Raw genomic sequence first — 22,242 nt, 5'->3', positions numbered from 1 at the left:
AAGCACTTCATGGCACAGCTAAATTGGTCAGAGTGAGGCTGAGAGATTCTTGGTGAACTTTGTCAGTTTCAGCTGGACTAATCTTTTCACCAAATACGTAGTTCATGGGTAGCTAACATTAGGAACCCTCCCTCAGCCCCGGGAGTCTGGGCTTTTGCATCCAGTGTGGGATCCAGCTTTGAACAGCAGGACAAGCAGAGCTTTCAATGGTCACATCCAACAGGCGCTGGGCGAGGTTTGTGCATCGGCGACTTCGGATGCTGAAATTTCTACAGAGGCACCGCCCTTGGTTAGTTATAAGGCAGGTTTATACTCCAGCCATGCAGATAACAAACAAGAACGTACAGGCTGCCATATATACAATTACTCAGCCATGAAAAGGAACGAAATTGGGTCATTGGTAGAGACGTGGATGGACCTAGAGTCTGTCATACAGAGGGAAGGAAGTCAGAAAGAGGAAAAACAAATATCGTATATTAACGCGTATATGTGGAATCTAGAAAAATGGTACAGATGAACCTATTTGCAGGACAGGAACAGAGACGCAGATGTAGAGAACGGACATGTGGACACAGTGGGGGAAGCGGGGTGGGATGAACTGGGAGATTGGAATTGACATATGGGAGGGAGGTCCAAGGGGGAGGGGATATATGTATATATAGAGCTGATTCACTTAGCTGTACAGCAGAAACGCACAAAGTTGTAAAGCAACTATACCCACCCCTCAAAAAAAAAGAATGTACAGGCTGCTCTGCTTAAAACTTTCCCCCGACTTTTTTGCCCTTGAAAACACACAAAGAAGAACGAAAGCTCCCCGTCCTGGCCCAAGTCACCAAACCAAGTTTCTGGTGCCCAAATTCATGTCTCCGAATTTCTCTGCATCATTCCAAGTCCCAACCTCTCTAATTCAGTATTTCAGATGCTTGAGTAAATGTTTGCCTGGACATTTGCTCCTATGACCAAAGCTTAGAAAATGAAGATTATTTCACTGCACGGTTGCAGAGTGCCTCCGAGACCCCCTTGGACATGCATCCCACCACTCTGCTATTTATACCCACATCTTAGATGTTGTTTGAAGAGTGTCACCCACCTAGTGCCAACGCGGAAATCAGAGGAAAGTTCTGGTTCCCATGTGCACTGAGAATGCATTTCCTTTCCACTGTTTTAGAATTCAGAGTCCCTTTGTCCCCAGAAGCCCAACCCTAACCCACCACAAATTTGTCCAAATTAGTGAGGTTCTAAGTCTGTCTTGCGACTCTTTCTAGAATTCTTTTTGAAGGTGGAATTGCTGCTCTGGTTCCTGGAGAGAACATGTGTTCCTTTCTGGAGCATTTCTGTGAGGTTCTGGTCAGTAACCAGCACAGCGCTAGGCTCGAAGCACGCAGGGCACCGGGGAAATCAGCTCTCTGCAGGAGCCCGGGACAGAAGAGGCCAGAAACTCCTGCTTCTCATCCACCCCGTGCTCAGGTGGTCCACAGCCTGACTCTGACCCTGACCCTGACCCTGACCCTGATGGAGAGCCTCTGCTCTCCTGGGCTCTCCCAGTGCATGTGACAGTCTCCCAGAGGTGTCATATTAGACAGAGTCTAGCTCTTGACAGCTGTGAGATAAACATGCTTGATGACAGCTCAGTGGAAGAAACCTGCCATCTCTGTGGAGGAAATAGTCTGTGCTTTGGGTCGTTGTAGTGGGAAGTTTGTCGTTGTTCTTCGGTTTTGTTTTTGGTCTTAAATTTTTGGGTTTTGAGTTATCGGCTGTTTAAAGACCTTTCTTACCCCAAAAGAACTCTCCAGAAGGGTGAGGAAGTTTCCCACTGGCACCTAGATATTGGCGAGGCTGAGTGCGGGCAAGTGTTTCTCTCAAACACAGCGAGGTTTTGTGTTTTGGTTTTGTTTTGTTATTTTTTGTTTCTACTGCTTCCCCTGGATCTCCATTGTTGGTGGGCCAGTTTCCTCATCAGGCTGGTGCTAACTGCTGATGCAGGTCGTGGGGAGGATTTGCTTGGCAGGACAGGACCAGCCTGTGCCGGGGAGGGGGGCACAAAAGTGTCATTCTCACCATAGTTATAACAGCCACCTTTATGTGAGCATATGCTGTGTGCAGGTCACAGGCAAAGGCTTTTACAAGCACCCTCTCTCTTAATTTTCCCAACGACCTCCCGGCCAGTGCTATTATTCCCTTTATAGGTGAGAACACCGGGGCTCAGAGAGTTAGAACATGTCGCAATGTCCCGGAGTCTGTAAGGGGCAGGTTTGCGATTCAGACTCACTCAAGAGCACTTGTTCATAATCATTAGGCAACACTACCTGTCCAGCAGCTTTGCTCCAAGCCCTCTGTTCTAACATAAAAGCCTCGGACAAGATAGGAGGAGGCTGGCTAAGCAGTTACACAACTATGCCTAGGTTCTCTGCCACGGATGCTTGCGTGATGGCGGAGCAGAGAGTCACCAACTTCATTTCACACGTCCCCAGGCCCTGGGAGCATCTTGGTCCCTGGGAGGCGGCCGCTGACTCCCAACGGCCAGCGCTGCCTTAGGCTCTGCCTCCTGCCCAGACTTCTGTTTCCCTCTGGTCAGCTTGAAGTGGCAACACATATGTACTTTAAGGTGAAAAAGGAATGGCAGGATCTGTCTGAAATGGTTCAAAGAGCCCTCAGCAGGCTAGGAAAATAGTCCGACACAAACAGGAGCAAAAATTGGGGGGGTAAGTTACAAATGAATTGAAGGTTGATTAGAGAAAAATTAAATAATAGAGGTAAGTAATAACAAGAGGAAAATAACATCAAGAATCCCACCATCCAGCCTAGAGATTATCATACTAAGTGAAATCAGAAAGAGAAAGACAAATGCCATATGATATCACTTGTATGTGGAACCTAAAATATGACACAAATGAACTTATCTATGGAACAGAAGCAGACTCACAGACATAGAGAACAGACTTGTGGTTGCTGGGCGGGGAGAGGGGTGGATTGGGAGTTTGGGATTAACAGATGCAAACTACTACATACAGAAGGGATAAACAATAAGGTCCTACTGTATAGCACAGGGAACTATATTCAGTATCCTGGGAAACCAAAACGGAAAAGAATATAAAAAAGAATGTATATATGTGTATAACTGACTCACTTTGCTGTATGGCAGAAATTAACACAACACTGTAAATCATATACTTCCATTAAAAAATAAAAAAACATAAGCATTGTCTTATCCAATCATCTCAGGCACTGGATGTCTGATGATGTCAGCTTGTCCAGGGTTACACAGGTCATCAGTGGTAGAGAGAGAACCAGCTGTGTAGGGCCAGCACCTGTGTTTGTCTTCCCACACCTCCATCTGGGCTTCAGGTGCATCCTACCCAGCACTGAGGCTGCCCAGAAATAGGAAATAGAAATCACTCACCTAGGAGCCTGAAAAAGAGAGGCTGCTCACCCACCACCGTCCCTCTACACAGTCCCTGCTTTCCTGAGCTGCAGGGTTGGCTCCCAGCCCCAAAGAGCTGCCTGCAGCCTTAGGAGGGAATCATGAGGGTGTGTGTGTGTGATTGACAGAGGGAGGGAGGGAGACGGAAGGAGAGAGGCAGAAAGAGACCTATATAAAGAGAGGAAACAAGCACAGATGACAGGAAGAAATAAACAGTGTTAGAAATAGCAACGAGAGAGACATTCAGACAGAAAGGTGACAAAGAGAAAAGAAGAAAAAAAAGAAAGAGACGTCAGAGAAAAAGCAAGATAAGCAGAGAGTGGGATGGACAGGCAGAGAGAGAAAAAAACCAGGGAGTGGAGAGCAGGCTTGTCACCTCCGATCTTTCTTTAAAGGCACATCTTTTTAGGAAGGAGAAATGCAGGCGGGCTCTCCTCGCACCTGCATACCCAGCGCCCCCTGGTGGAAATTTGAGTTCCGTTCCTCAGTGGCAGGGACCCTGCGTCCCCCATACCTGTTGAAAGGACAGAGAATGGTGGGGTCTGAAAGGACAGCGAATCGTTAAGCCGGCCCAGGTTGCCCGTGGCTCGGTCTGGCCCGGGTGTGTGGAGCGGTTGCCAAGGACGGCGGCGCCGTGTGCCGCGTGGGAGGCGGGGAGTTGGTGGTTGGAGGTGTGAAGAGATGCGGTCGGGGCTCCGTAGATGCACCGCCTCCCGTAGGCGGCTCTGAGCGATGCGGCTGCACCGCCTGCCGGCGCCAGACACTGATTTCCGCTGCTCCTTTCCTCTGAAATGAGTTAAAAGAAAACCAGGGAAGGTTGTGCCCCTCGAGTGATTCGCCAGGGGGCGGGGAAGAGGAGACCAGCACAGTCTGGGACCTTCCCCGTGTTCTCCGGCCTCTGGTCTGACAGGTGGCACCAGCCTGGGTTGACCTTGTACCTTCTGACATTTGAGGGCCTGCCAGGGGGTTTTAACATTTTCCATGCCACGGACCCTTTCGGCAGTCTGTGGAAGCTTACAGACCCCTTCTTAGAATAAAGTTTTAGAAATGTGTAAAATAAAGTACATAGGATTACCAAGAAACCCACTTATATAGAAATACACAAATGTATGATATAGAAATATATATACCATTTTATTAATACATTAAATAAGATGTGATATCTTATCACTGTAACATATGAAGTTGTATGGTTATAGATGTTATTGTAAGATTTCTGCAACAACTAATTTGACATGAAACTGTGATTTTTATTGGTGACAAAGGTACAGGTACTTTTCATCAATTGTGGTTTGTTATCTCCTTTCATCATTAAAGGAAATGCTAAATTTCACTTAGAGGTAAAAAAAACCAAGGGCATCATTCTTTTTTCATCCAAGTTCACAGACTCCCTGAATCCTACACATGGAGCCCTTCGGAGTCCATGGACCTGAGCTTAGGAAGCTGCAGAGATAGAGGTCTTGTCCCAATCTCATTGTACCAAGGCACCACCTGATACCACACAGGTTTCTAGGAGCCAAAGCTCCCAAGCGAGTTAAAGGCACGCAGCAATTCAATGGATGGACTCCCTCATCACTAATCATAATAGTAACAGTACACACTTTAGGAAAAAAAAAAGATGGCCAAAATGTCTTATGTGCCAACACCATGCAGAAGCCTTTATGTCATTCAATCTTTCCACCCCAAACTCCATCACCAGCCCAGACAACCCGACAATATCCCAGCAGAATGCTGATTTCCTGGGTCATCACAGCCAGCCTCCAGCTCCAGGTCCCTGAAGGATGCAGGTCAGAAGGGCGTCTCTCAGCCTCTGCAGAGGATCTCAGCCTAGAATTTGTTCTGGTAACGGACTCTCCCCTGTTCCTCTTCGCTCGCAGCCTTCTCGGTTCTAAATGCCACTTTGCCACACACTGGACCAAAGAGGCTTGCTTACGTCACCTACTTTGATGACTGATGTTCAGCACGTTTCTCTGGTTTGACCTCAGATTGAAGATTTGTCTCATAGCCCCTTTTAAACTATAGATAGGAAACACTTTGGTTCTCCTCTTGGACCCATGCGACGTGGTATAGACTTTCCCATCAGGCTTTCCCAGCAGGCAAAGGAAGGTTGTGAGGGTAAGGGATGCTATTGGTGGCCACCTATATCCCTCAGGCCTTTCACATGACTGAGCTCCGGCTGACTTCCCAATGCCAGCATCTCTTTGTCTGGGGGGCCTCTGACAGCCGCCAAACAATGCCTCATACAATTGTGTGTAAATATCCAGCTTCCTCACTCCCTGAGTGGGCAAATTCTGAGAATCTGGGGGAGCCATCCATGCCATTTCCTTGAATCTCCCCCACGGGATTAAACTCCAGCCACCCACAGTGGTAGCTGGCTTTATCGGCTGCCTTCCTGGTTTCCTGCATTTCCCCCCAAAAAACTACCTGCACTTAAATCTTTGTCTCAGTGTCTGTTTCTTAGAGAAACCACGATGAGACAAAAGCCTCCATCCTCATGTGGAGAGCTTGTCCCTGGGGAAAGGAATTGTGTGCTGGGGGCACAGTTGGTCCAGAGTCCTTGTATGTTTGAGGAGAATCACAGCTAACCAGCTCCAGCCTTGGACCCCTGACCCAGGCCCTGAAGTCCCTCTTTAGATACTTCGTCAGGGACCGGGTTCTCTTTGGTGGGGTCTTTCTAAAGCTTCCATGTAGGGGCTCATCAGCTGAGGACACCAGGGGTGTATCTATGAGTCAGGAAGAGGGTCCCCAGTACTTAAAGTCTGGGCAAAAGAATCTTCCTCATCTTCCTCCAAGCCCTCAGAGATCCCTTCTAGCTAGGTCCTCCCTGCAAGAGAGCTAGAGGCAACCCTCCAGGAGTGCGGGATATTACAAAGCAGTTGGCTTTAGGCACTTCAGCTAATGACCTGCCATAATTCTCCCCCAAGGCAAAGCGGTAGTTAACTTTCCAGAAAGTGCAGGGAAGCGGTGGGTTATCCAGCTGCACAATGTCCACATCTGTGATCGCTTCCCTCAGACACGACAGATCAATATTTGGGCCACAGAGCAAGGATCCACTCTTGTGGCTACAACCAGAGTCCCAAGGTCACGAGCACTCCAGGGCCCATGAGGGGCCCAGCCAGTTACTCTGTCCACATCTCACCGGAGGACATAGGCAGGAGAACCCTGATCCTCATTAAATTGCTGGTAGGACAGGCGGACAAGCTCTAGAACAGCTCTAAGATGTGGAATCTGAGGCACCAGGGACATCATAGAGTAAACCTCAGGGAGACACTGAAAGATGTTTTGGAAACCCTTCTTGCCTTCGGGGAGCTTGCCTGGATGTGAGACCCTCCCTCTTAAAGGTGAAGGAGCACTGCAGCACTGCCATCTAGTGGACAAGAGAGGAAATGTCACAATTCTCAGAGGAGCCTCTGGGAGCTGAACTCAGGGGCTAGAAAATGCTGACCTAGCCTGCCTTCCTGGTCCTCTTGGCTGGACTAAACTTCAGACAGGGCTCTTCCTGACTCTAGGCCCCTGACCTCTCTTTTCTTGTGCATGCCTCAGGACCACCGCTGACCTCACGGATGGTCTCCGCGAGCCATCCACCTCTGATAACCAGGAGCATCTTCAGGGCACAAGGGTGCTATGCTCCGTGGCCACCTTATCCTGCCTCCAAGCTTATTCTGCACCACTGGTCACTTCACTAATTGCAGGTCCTTACAGTGTTGCCTGCAGAGATTTCTGGACTTCCCAGGGGCCCCACCCAGGCCATGGGGAAGAAGCCTCACCTCCCTCGCTGGGCTGGGTGCTATTGCCACAGTGCTCTGGCCACATGTTGGTCCAGGGCACCCTGTGGGTAGTCTGTTTCCCCACGAAATTCCAAAACCCTATCTTCTTTGGTTTCTTTCCATTTTTCCTCCATCTCCAAATCTCCCCGGCACAACTTTGTAATTGAAAGGGGAAGGGGGCCGCCCTCCCTCCTGGGGAGCAGGACTTCCCTGTACTGGAAGTCACATGAAAGTCTAAATTCAGACCACCCAGCTTCGCCCTTCCTCTGTAAAGTGTGGCTATTGGAGCCTAGAAATCCTTTTCTCTGTCAACAAAGCCTACAACTGCAGGCTTCCCTGGTGGCGCAGTGGTTGAGAGTCCGCCTGCCGATGCAGGGGACGTGGGTTCGTGCCCTGGTCCGGGAGGATCCCACATGCCGCAGAGCGGCTGGGCCCGTGAGCCATGGCCGCTGAGCCTGCGCGTCCGGAGCCTGTGCTCCGCAACGGGAGAGGCCACAACAGTGAGAGGCCCGCGTACCGCAAAAAAAAAAAAAAGTCTACAACTGTGAGCTTCCTATTGACCCAGAAAAGTGTAATTTGAAATACAGAACTAAACAAGGACGCATTTGTCCCGGGATGCACTAACTTCTCTTTGAAGCAATGACCCATCTTATTTAATAATTGAAGGAGAGACCAGAACAACCAAGAATTAGGGGTTATTGGAAATGAAAATACAGTGGTTTATTATCTAAGAAAATGTGAGCCCTGGTGAAACACAATTTTTCATGTGTGTCCATTTGGGGGGGAAGAAAGAGTTCAAAGTTTTCATTAAATTCTCAAAATATCAAATTGCCAAAAAGTTAAGAGCTGCTGCTTTAAGGCTTCTATCTGGCTGGCTCTGAAGGTGTAATTTGCCCCACACGTTTGTATCATGTCATCTCCAAAAGTGACAGTTATACTTCTTCTTTTCCAATTTGGATTCCTTTTATTTCTTTTTCTTCTTTGATTGCTGTGGCTAAAACTTCCAAAACTATATTGAATAATCGTGGTAAGAGTGGGCAACCTTGTCTTGTTCCTGATCTTAGAGGAAATGGTTTCAGTTTTTCACCATTGAGAACTACGTTGGCTTTGATAAAGGAGGCAAGAATATACAATGGAGAAAAGACAGCTTCTTCAATAAGTGGTGCTGGGAAAACTGGACAGCTGCATGTAAAGGAATGAAATTAGAACACTTCCTAACACCATACACAAAAATAAACTCAAAATGGATTAAAGACCTAAATGTAAGGCCAGACACTGTAAAACTCTTAGAGGAAAACATAGGCAGAACACTCTATGACATAAATCACAGCAAGATCCTTTTTGACCCACCTCCTAGAGAAATGGAAATAAAAATAAACAAATGGGACCTAATGAAACTTAAAGTCTTTTGCACAGCAAAGGAAACCATAAACAAGAGGAAAACACCACCCTCAGAATGGGAGAAAATATTTGCAAACGAAGCAACTGACAAAGGATTAATCTCCAAAATATACAAACAGCTCATGCAGCTCAATGTCAAAAAAACAAACAGCCCAATCCAAAAATGGGCAGAAGACCTAAATAGACATTTCTCCAAAGAAGATATACAGACTGCCAACAAACACATGAAAGGATGCTCAACATCACTAATCATTAGAGGAATGCAAATCAAAGCTACCATGAGGTATCACCACACACCAGTCAGAATGGCCATCATCAAAAAATCTACAAACAACAAATGCTGGAGAGGGTGTGGAGAAAAGGGAACTCTCTTGCACTGTTGGTGGGAATGTAAATTGATCCAGCCACTATGGAGAACAGTATGGAGTTTCCTTAAAGAAGTAAAAACAGAACTACCATATGACCCGGCAATCCCACTACTGGGCATATACCCTGAGAAAACCATAATTCAAAAAGAGACATGTACCCCAATGTTCATTGCAGCACTATTTACAATAGCCAGGACATGGGAGCAACCTAAGTGTCCATCGACAGATGAATGGATAAAGAAGATGTGGCACATATATATGATGGAATATTACTCAGCCATAAAAAGAAACGAAATTGAGTTATTTGTAGTGAGGTGGATGGACCTAGAGTCTGTCATACAGAGTGAAGTAAGTCAGAAAGAGAAAAACAAATACCATATGCTAACGCATATATATGGAATCTACATTAAAAAAAAAATGGTTCTAATGAATCTAGGGGCAGGACAGGAATAAAGACGCAGAAGTAGAGAATGGACTTGAGGACAAAGGGAGGGGGAAGGGTAAGCTGGGACGAAGTGAGAGAGTGGCATGGACATATACACACTATATAAAATAGCTAGCTAGTGGGAAGCAGCCGCATAGCACAGGGAGATCAACTTGGTGCTTTGTGACCACCTAGAGGGGTGGGATAGGGAGGGTGGGAGGGAGACGCAAGGGGGAAGGGATATGGGGATATATGTATATGTATAGCTGATTCACTTTGTTATACAGCAGAAACTATCACACCATTGTAGAGCAATTATACTCTGATAAAGAAGTTAAAAAACAAACAAACAAAAAAAGGAGCTGGCGGGTAATACAGCCTTCTTGGTGCAGACGCCTAGTCCTTCCAACAAGCTCACAAGGTGGTGTGCAGCCTTGCTCCTGAATGCTTCTACGGGGACTAAACCGAGTTGTCTACAGGTTTTAAAAAATAACCAAAGATTTTCAATATTTGTTGTAGGCATAAAACTGAGTTATTTCAAAACTTCGTTTGGAAAAGCCTTGTGCCTTGGCGTGACAGGGCTATCAGTAGATCCCATTGTTGCACCTGGGGAACTGTTAAAAATTGCGATTCCTGGGCCCCGTTCCAACCTTACTGGTTGGAACCCCCCTGGACAGGGGCCTGAGAAGCTGTGCTTTTATCAAGTTCTCCAGAGATTCCTATACAAGGAGCCTAGCACTGGCTGGTGGGAGCCAACGGTAGAGAGCCCTGTGGGTCGTCCATGGTTCTGGCGGTGCCTGAAAGTGTGAGTGGGGGAGGGAGCGGGCTCAGTGGGGAGCGGATGAACTGGAGCAACCATTCCCTCCAGGCCCCACCTGGGCCCCTCTATCAATCAGCCTTGACACCAGGATTGGAGCATCGTTCTCTGTTCTCTAAACCCACGACGTGGTCTGACCACATGGGTAGCATAAGAGGGCGCACCCTGGACACTCGGGATCTCCATCTCTGATCAGTATGATGAATGGAGTTCTGACCGCAGGTGTGGATTCCTCCGCTGAGCGCTTATTGGAGACCAAAGTGCCCGGGTACTTTCCTCATAGCCCGTCCCCTACTTACTCGGTGACCACAAGACGGCGCTTTTTCTCTTCCGGTGCTTTGTAAAACTATCCAGCACAGGCTAGAGTAAGCGTGATCGCCCACGTCCTCACCCCGTAAGGCAGGGTGTCGGGGGTTCCCCAGATCACCCTCGGGTTCGATAATTCATAAGATGAGCTCTCAGGATCCAGAAAAACAGTTATCCTCAAAATTATGTGTTTTTGTTGTTGTTTGTTTTTCAGTGAAACGATAAAGACAGAAGTCAGCAACAGAAAAAAGGCACAGAGTCCATGAGAGACCAGGCCAGGGTCTGGGTACAGGCAGATGCTGGGCTTACCCTGGCCGGGAGGCTGGCCTGCAGCAGACACAGGTGGGGTAGTAGGTCCAGGGCAGCCCCAGCTGTCTGGCAGCCACACAGAGCACGTCCTAGGGCTCAAGCGTGCACCCAGCCTGGTGCCAGGGAGACGGTATGGCCCTGGCCGTGGCACACAGGTATGAGGGCACAGGGTCGCCCTCTGCGATGCAGGCTGCAACAGCGGCGGGTCAAAGGTCGTCTTTCTTTGCTTTTGGCTACAGGATTGTGAGAGCATTCCCTGTTGTGATACATGCTGCCTCGGCCCATCTAGTTCATTTTTTAAATATTCTGATTTTTTTTAAGGAAATGTGTTATTATTTAATAAAGATAAAATCTTTCACAGCGTAGGGTCCAAGAGAGTGCAACCCAGCCACAAAAGCCAATAGGAGCAGTGCCAACGGCAGCACAGTGATGGGCTAGGAGTCAGGGGCGCAGGTGAAGACCCTGAGCTGGGCCGCCAGCCACACGGTACAGGCTGCGGGCGGCAGGGAGCACTTCTTGCCACTAGAGGGCGCCCGGCGGCCGCCGCGGGAGGCTGCTCGCAGGGCGCGGATGGGCGCAGCCGGATTCCGGGGGCTGCGGAGAGCGCAGTGTCTCCTCACCGCCCACTGCCCTGCCCTGGCCTCCCGCCAGCCCTCGCGCTCTGGGCCACTCTGGCCAACCCGGCTCCGCCCCTTCTGTGGCCATAATAGGCGGGCGGTGGTCCCCGACTCGCTTCTGCTGGGGCACCTCCTCCGTGCCGCCCTCCGAGTCACACTGTGGGCATTTCTTATGGGGTTGATCCCAGGGCTCCATACTGGGGCGGTCGGGCCATCTGCTTGATTCTCTGCCCACCCATGGGTTTATACCTTTAGGGATGACACCTGGGAGAATTGGGGACCCATGACTCGCGAGATGACTCAGAGAATTGCATTCCCCCGGGGCCCTGATGCATCCAGGCTGCTGGTGTGGGCAGAAGTCTGTGCCAATAGACACGGAGGGCCCCTGCCCACCCCAGTCTGCTTTCCATCCTCTGGCTGCCCAATGTCACGCAAGACGGAGAAGCCCCATAGGGCCACTGTCCTTACTCCCAGCTGAGGGAGCAAAAAGAGGGTGCTGGTAGAGAGCCCTTCCTGGAACTCCAGCAGCCCTGAGAGGGGCCTGCTGTGTCACCACGGGCAGGTCACCCCCTCTGTCCTTCTGCACCTCAGACCCCATCTGTAAAGTCCTAATTTTAGGATGTGATTTTCTAGGTTGCTGGGGAAAAAATCTGTGAGGGCAAGCACTGAATAAAGTCCACCTAGGAAAAATGGGAAGGAAGAGGACGGAAGCAAGGGTGAGAGGAAGGAAGTCTTCTGCCAAAAATTCAGGTCTCAGCAAGACACTCATGCCAGGGCCTTGGGGACAAAATGGTGAATCTGGCAGGTCACCTGGGTGCCAACCAATGCCTCATGCACCCAGGGCCTGTCCACTCCCTTCTCAGAACTTCCAGAGACAGCCTTGGTGGAGGAGGGAACAGAGTGACTCAGGGCACCCTCCCAGTCTGGTCTCTGCCACAGATTCCCAGCACCGCCCCTCTCTGGGCCTCAGTTCCCTCATCTGCCCAAAGGGCTCTGTGGTTTTCTACCGTCCCTTTCTGCTGACATTTCAAGTAGTCAAATGGTCCAGGTTCTCAGCCTTCCCTGGTTCAGATTAAAACTGCCTGGGGAGCTTTAAAATCTTATAGCCTGGACACTCCTCCCCCCTACCCCCAATTTTGATGTAATTGGTCTGGGGCGGAGTACAGCATCAGTATTTTTTCAAAGTTCTCCAGATGCTTTGAATGTGCACCCAGGGCTGGGAACCTCTGGCATCTAATTCCTGCTAAGAAATGTTTGCATTCTCATAGGAGACTCCTGGAAACTGAAAAGTCCCCCCTCAACTTATCTCTAGTGGTGGAATAACAGGCACAGTCATGACATGGAGTGGTATTTGGGGGCAGCCCCCCCAAAGGCTTATGAGTCTGTTGACCCTCCAAAGGCTTTGGGTGGATAACAGGCAGGACAAGTAGAGGGGTCCTTTTCCTCTCTCTCCCCTCTCTCTCTGCCCCTTTCCCCCGCATGTTCCTGTCTGGTTGTCCCCACTTCGTTCATCCCCCCAATCTGATGGCAGCTGCGTTGATGCTTGGTAGCAGCTTCCACATCTGGGATGGCTTTCTGGCTTCTGCCTTTCTCCCCAACTTTTGTGTGTGTGTGTGTTTGAGAGCCTTTCTTCTCCAGGACAATGACCCCCTTCTCCCTCTCTTAGTCCAAAGCCTGAGCTTTGAACTACAGAATCCTACAGTTGGGGATTAAGAGCTCTGGGTGGTGAGTTCCAGGGAGGAGAAATCTCTAACAGCCATGTACTGAGCAAACTCACAAGCATCCTCAATGCCTGGGTTTAGACCCTTCTGGAAACAGATTCTGCAGCCGTTAGGATGCTGATAACTGTGGGGGAAGGAGAGAGGTTAGGACTTTGAGGGGACCTGGGTCTTGTCCCAGCTCTGCCATTACTACTTGGTACATGACCTTGAGCCCAGCGCTTCTCTCTGGACCTCAGGGTTTTTTTAACTTTAAAATGAGGGGCCATGAAGTATTCCTTTCAATGTCGACATTCTGTGACTTCTGTGACTCTATGGTACATCCTGGGACCAGAGAAGGCAAAAGGGCTTTATGACTCAAAAGACGGGAGCAGAAATTGTTGAAACTTACTCCATAATTATTTGAGCACCAGCTATACTCAAGACACTATTGTGGGTGCTGGGAATATAGCAGCAAATGCAGTAAATTCCCTTTCCTGGTAGAGCTGACAGTGGGAAGACGCTTGGCGTTCGGTTTGGGGGCCTCTAGTTGCATCCTTTAAGTTCTGCTTTAAGGAGTATTTTAACATTTCTTGTAGTGCAGGTCTGCTAGTGATGAATTCTTTCAGAGTTTATGTCTGAAAACTCTTTATTTTGCTTTTGTCTTTGAAATATATTCCACCGGCTACAGAATGCAATGTGGACAGACCTTTCGCTTCAGTATTTTAAAGACATTTCTGCAAGCTCTTCTAGACTCTTTTCCTGATATTTGCAGTTATTCTTATATTGGTTCTTTATATATAATGTCTTTTTCCCCCCTGGGTGTTTAAATTTTTTTCTCTTTATTACTAGATCTTAGCAGCTTAGTGTAATATTATTCACATTTTTTGTGTTTGGGGTTCATTGACTTCTTGGATCTATGGCTTATAGGTTTCATCAAATTTGGGGAAGTTTTAGACATTATTTCTTCAAATATAATTTTCTATCAGATGCCAGATATTGCGAATTTTACCTTGTAAGTGTTGCATCGTTTTGTATTACGAACAAAATTCTTGAACTGTGTACTGGGATGCACTTGAGGTACCTAGAAATAGTTTGAACCTTTTGGTCTTGCTTTTAAGCTTTAAGATCAAATTAGCATGTTAGTCTAGAGTTAACTTTTCCCCACTATTGAGGCAAGTCTTTTCTTAGTACTTTTATGGGGTTGAATAATGTCTCCCCCACCCCAAATTCATATCAACCCAGAACCTCAGAATGTGACCTTATTTGGAAATTGGGTCTTTGCAGATATAATCAGTTAAGATGAGGACACACTGGATTAGGGTGTGCCTTAATCCAATGACTGGTGTCCTTATAAGAAGAGAAAACAGAGACGGACCCAGGCGTGATGGCCATGTGACGACAGACGGAGAAACTGGAGTGAGGCAGCCGTAAGTCAAGGCACTCCAAGAAGTGCTGGCGACACCAAAAGCTACGGAAGGTCAGGAAGGATCCTTCCCTAGAGCCATCAGAGGGAGCACGGCTCTGCCAGCACTTCATTAAAACTCCTAGCCTCCGGAGCTGAGAGAGAATAAGTTTCTCTTGTTTTCAACCCCCCGGCTTGTGACCGTTTGTTACAGCAGCCCTAAGAAACTAATACAGGACTCGAACCGATGCTCATACCTGGTGGACTGTGAGGTTTCTCCTCTGGACGTTGGGAACAGACACTCTTGGAGCAGTTGTCTCTCCCAGCCTCTGCTAGTGTCCTAACGCTTGAGATGCTCAGTTTCTGAACTACTGGAAGGAAATGCTCTACAGGTCCTCAGCGTTCTGTGTGCAGCTCCCTGCCGTAGGGTCCTTTGCCCTGTGAGCTGCAGCTGATACCAACCAGGGTTCTTGGCCCTCCCTTCCCCAATCAATAGAAATTGAGAAGAGGCCAGACAAGAAATTCAGGCAAGGCTTTATTGGGGCTCCGGTGGCCACAGGAGGGGGTGAAAACAAGTAACAGCTTCCCTTGATCGCTCCCCGAGGGCGGGGCAAGCTGGGTCTTTCTGTGGGGCGAGGGTAGGGGTGTGTCTAGGGGTCAGGCCGGAGAGGTGGGTTAGGCGATTTGCCCACCCCTCTGGGGGTGTTGAGTGCAGGGGCCCCAGGTCCCAGCCAGTCTCACAGCCACACTGCTGTTTCCAAGTGCCCAGCTCCATTTCTTCCAATCTGGGAGCTCACAGAGCTCTGTCTGCTGTCCAGTGTCTTAGAGCCAGTGTTTCATATCATTTGTCCTATTGTTTGGTTTTGTTGTTATTTCACACGGGATTGATCGGTCCTGGTTACTCCATTTCACCTAGAAGCGAAGTCTCCTATATTTCCTGTTGATCTCGATGAAGACGTTTTCTTCTTTTTAGCAGGTAGCCCGTTTGTCACTTGGCTTTACGATTTCTTTTTATGTATTTTCGTTTTCTGCTTTTGTTAAATAAATTTTGTTTCTTGTTATCCTTTCTTCTGCATTTTAAAAGCTTTTAGACATATAGAAACGTTGAAATAGTAAAATGAACACACACATACTGTTGATCTAAATTCAAGAATTATTAACATCCTTTCATCCTTACTTTTTCCTTTCACACCCCTCTCTCTCCCCCTCTCTCTCTTCTCTCTCTCTCAATGTAATGTCTAATTCATGATTTTTTTATTCATCATGTTAAGAGCAGTTACAGCCATTCTTCTCTTCTGATGTTCAGATTCTTCCAGATTTGGCCAGTGGCATCCCCTTCATGCCAACTCTGGTGTGTCACTGTTCTCTGAAACTTGCTTAGCTACTGCCACCACAATATGTCCCAAATTCGCTTTGTACTTTCCCAGGCCCAGCTCTAGGATCGATACCTGGTTCCTTTTGGTGGAATTCAGAAAACAAGCTCCGGTCACCAGTCCTCATCACTATAGGAGTGTCTTTGTTTCTATGCCTTTTCTATGCAAAAGCCAGGGAGCATGTTAAAATCATGAGTTCCTATTGACGTGTCTATTTCAAAATAATCATTACAGAGTCATGGTCTACAATTACATTTTGAAGTATTTTTAGATGCTTTTATGTCTTTTTGAAACTGATCAAGAATATCCTTTGTGTTCCTCAATCCTCTGTTAGTACATGCCTTCTTTTGTGTTAGATAGTCATTTTTCTAGCGTACCATTTAAACTACTTTGTCATTTGTTTAACTGTCATTTTTTGAGTTATTTTCTTAGTGCTTTCCCTGGGAATTGCAATTAACATTTTAATTTATAACAAATGAGTCCAGATTAATACCAATTTAATGTCAATACTATATAAAAACTTCTCCTGTATATCTCGGTCCCCTCATGCCGTTACTTTCAGACATTATACCTTTATACATTGTGTGCCCATCAACATAGATTTACAAGTATAGCTTTATGCTGTTGTCTTTTCAGTCAGATAGAAAAAAGGAGTTACAAACAAAAATACATTCATACTGCCTTTAGTTTCTTTAGATGTAAGATTCTTTCAGCACTTTGAATATGTCATCCTATTGGCCTTTGGGCTTCAAGATCTCTGATGAAACATCAGCTGTTAAGTCCTAGTTTGTGTTCCCCAGATGAGTTCAAGGAGAGACTAGCCAATGTCCCTAGGAAGGAGAGTTTCTGGTGCCCTGGAACCACACTTGCAGAGTAATGGCGAGTAAGGACCCTTATTATGTCAGAGAGGCACCTCTCTGCTTTCAGATGGCCGCAGACTCCCTACCACTTGTAGTTTGGCAGTGTTAGGATGGCCCAGAATGGAGAATGTGAGCTGATCTCATCCACTGTATTTCTTCATTCACCCTCATTGGTTCTGCAGTTATGAGAAACTTCCCTTTAAACTCTTATCTTTGGCGTCCGGTGTTGTAGTTTTCCATCTTCACGATTATTTGAATGGAAACTGGGAGGAGGAAAATGCGGCATTATCTCTGAACCATGTTTATAACTTCTTGAGCGGCTTTCACTACAGATAAGCAACAAAGTAAGGAAAAGCACGGAGAAAATGACCACGATCAGAAACTAGATTGGTTCTTGTGAATAGATGCTTTTATTTGCTTTGTGGAATGGCCGACAGGAGGCTTGCCAGGCAGGGCCAGGTACTAATCTCTATGGGTGTATAAATCTCGTCGCTGAGCTAAGATATATTTGGAAACTAAGGGGAGGCCACACAAAGCCAGAAGATGTTCCAGTCATCCAGTTGTGCTGTGAGGTCTCATATTTTAGCTCAGCTCTGACTAAAGGTTTCTGTCCTGACAAAGTGAGTGTTAACCGATGCCCAGGGCCTTCAAGATGCAGCTGTAGTGAGGATGCTTGGGAAAGGGCTCGGTGCTCACGCTTGTGTAAAAATTCTGAAGTCTCCAAACTGGCTGAGAGAAGGAGGCCAGGACAGTGGTCTTGCCAAAATGACTCAAACAAAGATCTTCCACTTTTTCATTTCTACCTCCGGGGAGGGGGTTCAAAGCACATTTTCTTCTGAAAGCTGAGCGAGGAAAATGTGCTACCATGACACGGATATTTGATTTTATACTTCTCAGGCAAGACAAACTATTTTTCTGTGTGGGCTGAGGCCGAGACTTTGACTTGCCAACATTCTATTTGGGTTTAATAGGCGAGATTACCTCGGAGCTTCCTGGAGTCCAAACAAGCAACCAGCCGTGGTTACCGAAAGGCAGAGCTGCAAGATCTTCCAGAAATCACAGAGGACGCTCAAGTTAACGAGCAAAACCACATGAGTTCAGTTTGACTTCAACCTTCGCATTTCCTGGAAATAATTTATGAAAACCCAGGTTTGGCAATGAATCTGTTAAATAATAGAGCTAAGGTCAAAATTAGCAACGTGTGTGGCCAGCTGGTGGGGTGGCGGCTCAGAGTTTGATTGACAACTGCTTAGGTGTCCACATTGGAAAAGGGCTTACGGGGGAGTCTGTGCCAGCTGTTCATTTGAGCTGAAGAGAGCAAAGCTCTGGGGATGACGTTCTGATCCCACAACCACCACCTCTGCCTGTTTAGACCCTAGGAAATCCCTACAGAGTTTCTCCCCCAATTTTTTGTGGGGAGGTCATTGGCTGCAAAGGAAACAATGACAAAGTCAGCAGCGGGGTTTCTTGCCATGTGGGCAACTGAGGCACCATGCTCTGTCTCCAAGGTACCAGCCTGTTTACTGGCTCAGAGGTGACTTTGATTTTATTCCCACCTTCCAGCCTGCCACTCACATGAAACGCTCTCATTTTCCCAGTTCCTGAAGAGCCAGGCTGAGGCAGGGTCTACGTGATACCAAAGAGCTGAAATTGAGCAATTGCCTTGACACTGGGCATGGGTACAACCCAGGGTTTGAACGGTGTACACCACCCAAGACAGACTGCAGTTTTCTCTCTTGCCACAAGATGGAGAAGGAAGGAAGAAATGGGTGGAAAAGAGTTGAAAACAAACTTTTCTAGTGGGGTACACTTTTCTCTAGCTTATAAAGGGAGAGACAAACCAAATGGCCACTTGTTCTTTTGCAGCAAAAGTGATACAGCCCAGATCTCTCTATCTAATATCACTCGGACGCCCTACACGTATCTCCAATTAATCATTATAAATTAAATTCCATGTCTCCCCCACCCCTTCTTAAACCAGAAACCCACGTCATCCTTGAACCATTCTTTTCCAACAAGCCACATGTCAAGCCAGTCGCCAGGTCCTACTCTCTTTCCTCAATCTCTCTAGGCACTGCCCTCTTTTCTCCACCCCCCATTCTCCCCGAGTTTAGGTCACCATCATGTCTCCTCTGGATTAACACAAAGTCTTCACAACCAGTCTCCCAGCCAAGTATGCTGTGCCTGTGGGCGTTTGCACGTGCTGGTCCCTCTCCTGTAATGCGCCGTCCCCCTGTGCTCTGCTAACTTCTTTGTCCTACCCCTCCAAGAATGCCCCTACCAAAAAAAAAAAAAAATAGGGATAGGAACGATCAGTTGCAGGAAGGTGGTCACATCAGAAGAGGGAGGGGAAGGAAAAAATGATAGACTTGGGCTGCAACATTGGCCATATCTCTAAGGTTCTATTTCTTAAAGGAGAACGAGAAGTCTCAGTCAAAACATTCACATCTGTTAAATGTGAGTGATGAGTATACTGTTGTATTATTTTATGTGTGTTTGAAATATTTCATAATTAAAAACAGTTTTAAAATGAGCAATGCTCCTTCCTTTGTATCACTATGATCTTCTAGTGAATTCTTCCCTAGGGCTTCTGACCCTGCAATGGCAGGCTTACTTGTCCATCCTTTCTGCTAGACTAGAAACTCCTGGCGTTCTGTTTGTTTCTCTTTGCATCCTATTGGTACCTGGTAGACATTTGCTAGTTTCTCAGATGAGTCTCTAAAGTATTAGCCATATAGGGAAGGCTGGTGTTCCATGGTGGGGCTGGCAGTCGACCGGTGTGATGGAGACCTGCAGAGATGAGAGAGCTGTGTAGAGCCGTTGGCAGGACTGCATCCATCCCAGCCCAGGAGGGTGGTGTGTTGAGGCTTGAAGACCTTAAGGTCCCAGCATCAAAGCAAGCCAAGGGGATTGACGCTGTGGCTTTTAGGAAAGGCGATGGGGCTTGTTTTCCCGTCAGAGGAGGACCCAGCTCTGTGGCACCAAAGGCCAGCTGGGAGCGCCCTTAAGAAGAAACCAAAGGGGCTGAACTTGGTTCTTCAAAGGGGATAAGGAATTCCTGGATCGACTGGAGGAATTAAAACAGAACAAATAAAGCTGTAAAGACAGGGCATACCTGATTTTGACAAAGGCATGGGAACCAGGGTCATGAGGACAGGAGATGGAGGAATGTGGCAGAGAGAAAGAGGCCCCAGGAACAAATTCGGAGCCACTAGAGAATTTGGGTATCTGAGCAAGATGAGCTAATCTGGGGTGTTTATCCCTTTAGCAAATTATTTATTGAGCACCTACTATGTGATCCGTGCAATGCTAGTACAAAGATGAGCAAAATAAGCTGTCTTGTGGCTAAATCAGCTCATTTTAGTGACATGGCTGAGGCCATTTGTCCATCCAGGGTCACAGGTAAACTGGAGCCTGTGCACAGCCTGTCCCCGCCCTGTACAGCACAACCCCATTTCCTCCCTAACGATGGCCCTGCAGACACCTCCAGGGCCTCCCAAGCCCCAGATTCTCTTTTCCAGACTGGACACGTCATTCTTAGAGGAAAAGGCTGGCGGAGGGATGGGGGGATGGCCCTGGAGTGACACTGACCAAGAAGAAAGCATTCTATGCGGTTCCTGGACCAGAGAGGCTCAAACCCAGGAGGATTAGGCTGGGTCCTCTTTGTTCTGAAAGGCTGGGGAGAGCCGAGGCTGAAGGAGGTCCCCTAGCAGAGACCCTGGGATCAGGGTGCCCACTCCTGGCTGCATTGCTTCTGAGGTTCAGGACTCTCTGCCTGAGGCAACCAGGAGAAGCCAGGACCATGCCAGCTGCCCCAGATCACCGCCTGAGGCTGCCAGACACACAGGAGGCTCAGTGCCATCCCCGGGCCTCCACCTCTGGCTTCTTTTCCTCTTCCAGAGCTACACGTGTGCTCATTTTTTGGTAACAGCTTTATCGAGATGTAATTCACACACCAGACAATTCACTCCTTCTTTGCGCTCAGTTTTATTTTGCTCTCATCCAGATGAAGCTTAGGGAAAAGTGGGAGGGTGTCACTCATCCTGCATACTCCACTCCCACCCCCTGGCTTCCTAGGGACAGCCCGGCAGCCATGGCTTTGACATTGGGAAGACATCAAGAGCCCCTAGTTTATAAGCCGGTGGCACCTCCCTGGGAGGGAGAGCAGCGGTCTCTGCAGCCCACGTGGGTCTCTGCTGCCGTGCTCAGGGGATATGGGCCGCAACTGCAGATGACACCCTGGGGGCCACGCCCAGGAAATACCTTCTGAGACTCAGGCGCTGGGAGCATTATTGCAGGGCCGTCAAGGAACTGGCTCGCGATCCCGGCTTGCTGTGTCTGGCCGCTGAGCTGACTCAAGTTCACACCTCCCTTCCGAATATCCCTGGAGGATTCCTCAAATGACCCTCACCGGCGACCCTTTCCCCTGTGGCTCTGATCCCACAGGCCTACAGGGAGAGGCCCAGGCATCTCGACATTTATAAAGCACCCAGTGATTCTCATAATTATGGATTGATTCCGCCATCCATCATTGTGAAAACCAGAGGTTCTTAAACTTAAGGGAGCATCACCCTCCAAATTACCTGCAGGGCCTGTTGTCTGTTTCACCTCCAGAATCTCCGATTCCGTAGGCTGGGGTGCAGCCCGAGAAATTGCATTTCTAACAAGCTCCCGGGTTCTAGCTGAGGGACCGCACTTTGAGGACCATTGTGCTAAGGGGGACTGACCTGCTTCTCCGGAAATCATCCAAATCTGAAAGAGTAGGAACTCCCTGCCCTAGTGCTTCGCCCTGATTACAGTCACCTGGAGAGTGGGCAGCCCTGCTGCCAGGCTGCATCCCACAGCAATGGAATCGGGGTATCTGGGGTCAGCATCAAGACTTGGGATTTTTTTAAAGCTCCCCAGGCAATTCCCATGTGCAACCAGGGGTGGGAACCACTGCCCTGTTTAAAGCTCGGCTAGGGGCTTCCCTGGTGGCGCAGTGGTCGAGAGTCCGCCTGCCGATGCAGGGGACACGGGTTCGTGCCCCGGTCCGGGAAGATCCCACATGCCGCGGAGCGGCTGGGCCCGTGAGCCATGGCCGCTGAGCCTGCGCGTCCGGAGCCTGTGCTCCGCAACGGGAGAGGCCACAACAGTGAGAGGCCCGCGTACCGGAAAAAAAAAAAAAAAGCTTGGCTAACTTCCAACTATCTTGAGAGCGTAGAAAAAAGGGGAGAGGGTGGGGGACAAAAATTACGAGAGCCAGAGTGGGGCAATGAGCCCCAAAGGGTCTACCAGCGTGTCACCCTTAGCACAGCCCTGAAGCATCTCTGCCAGGAGACATTGGCATCTTTACTTCCTCATCCTGGGAAATTCAGAAGTGAGAGCCAGGGCCTTGCCAGCTCTGAGCACAGCTGCAGGACTGGTTGCTGAAGACGTCCCAAGTCAGAAGAGCCTTCTGACCACACACTGGCCTGTGCTTGGGGCCTGAAGCTTGG

This window comes from Orcinus orca, chromosome 16 (assembly GCF_937001465.1).
Source record: "Orcinus orca chromosome 16, mOrcOrc1.1, whole genome shotgun sequence".
Classification (NCBI taxonomy): Eukaryota; Metazoa; Chordata; class Mammalia; order Artiodactyla; family Delphinidae; genus Orcinus; species Orcinus orca.
Note: the sequence above shows the minus strand (reverse complement) of the source record.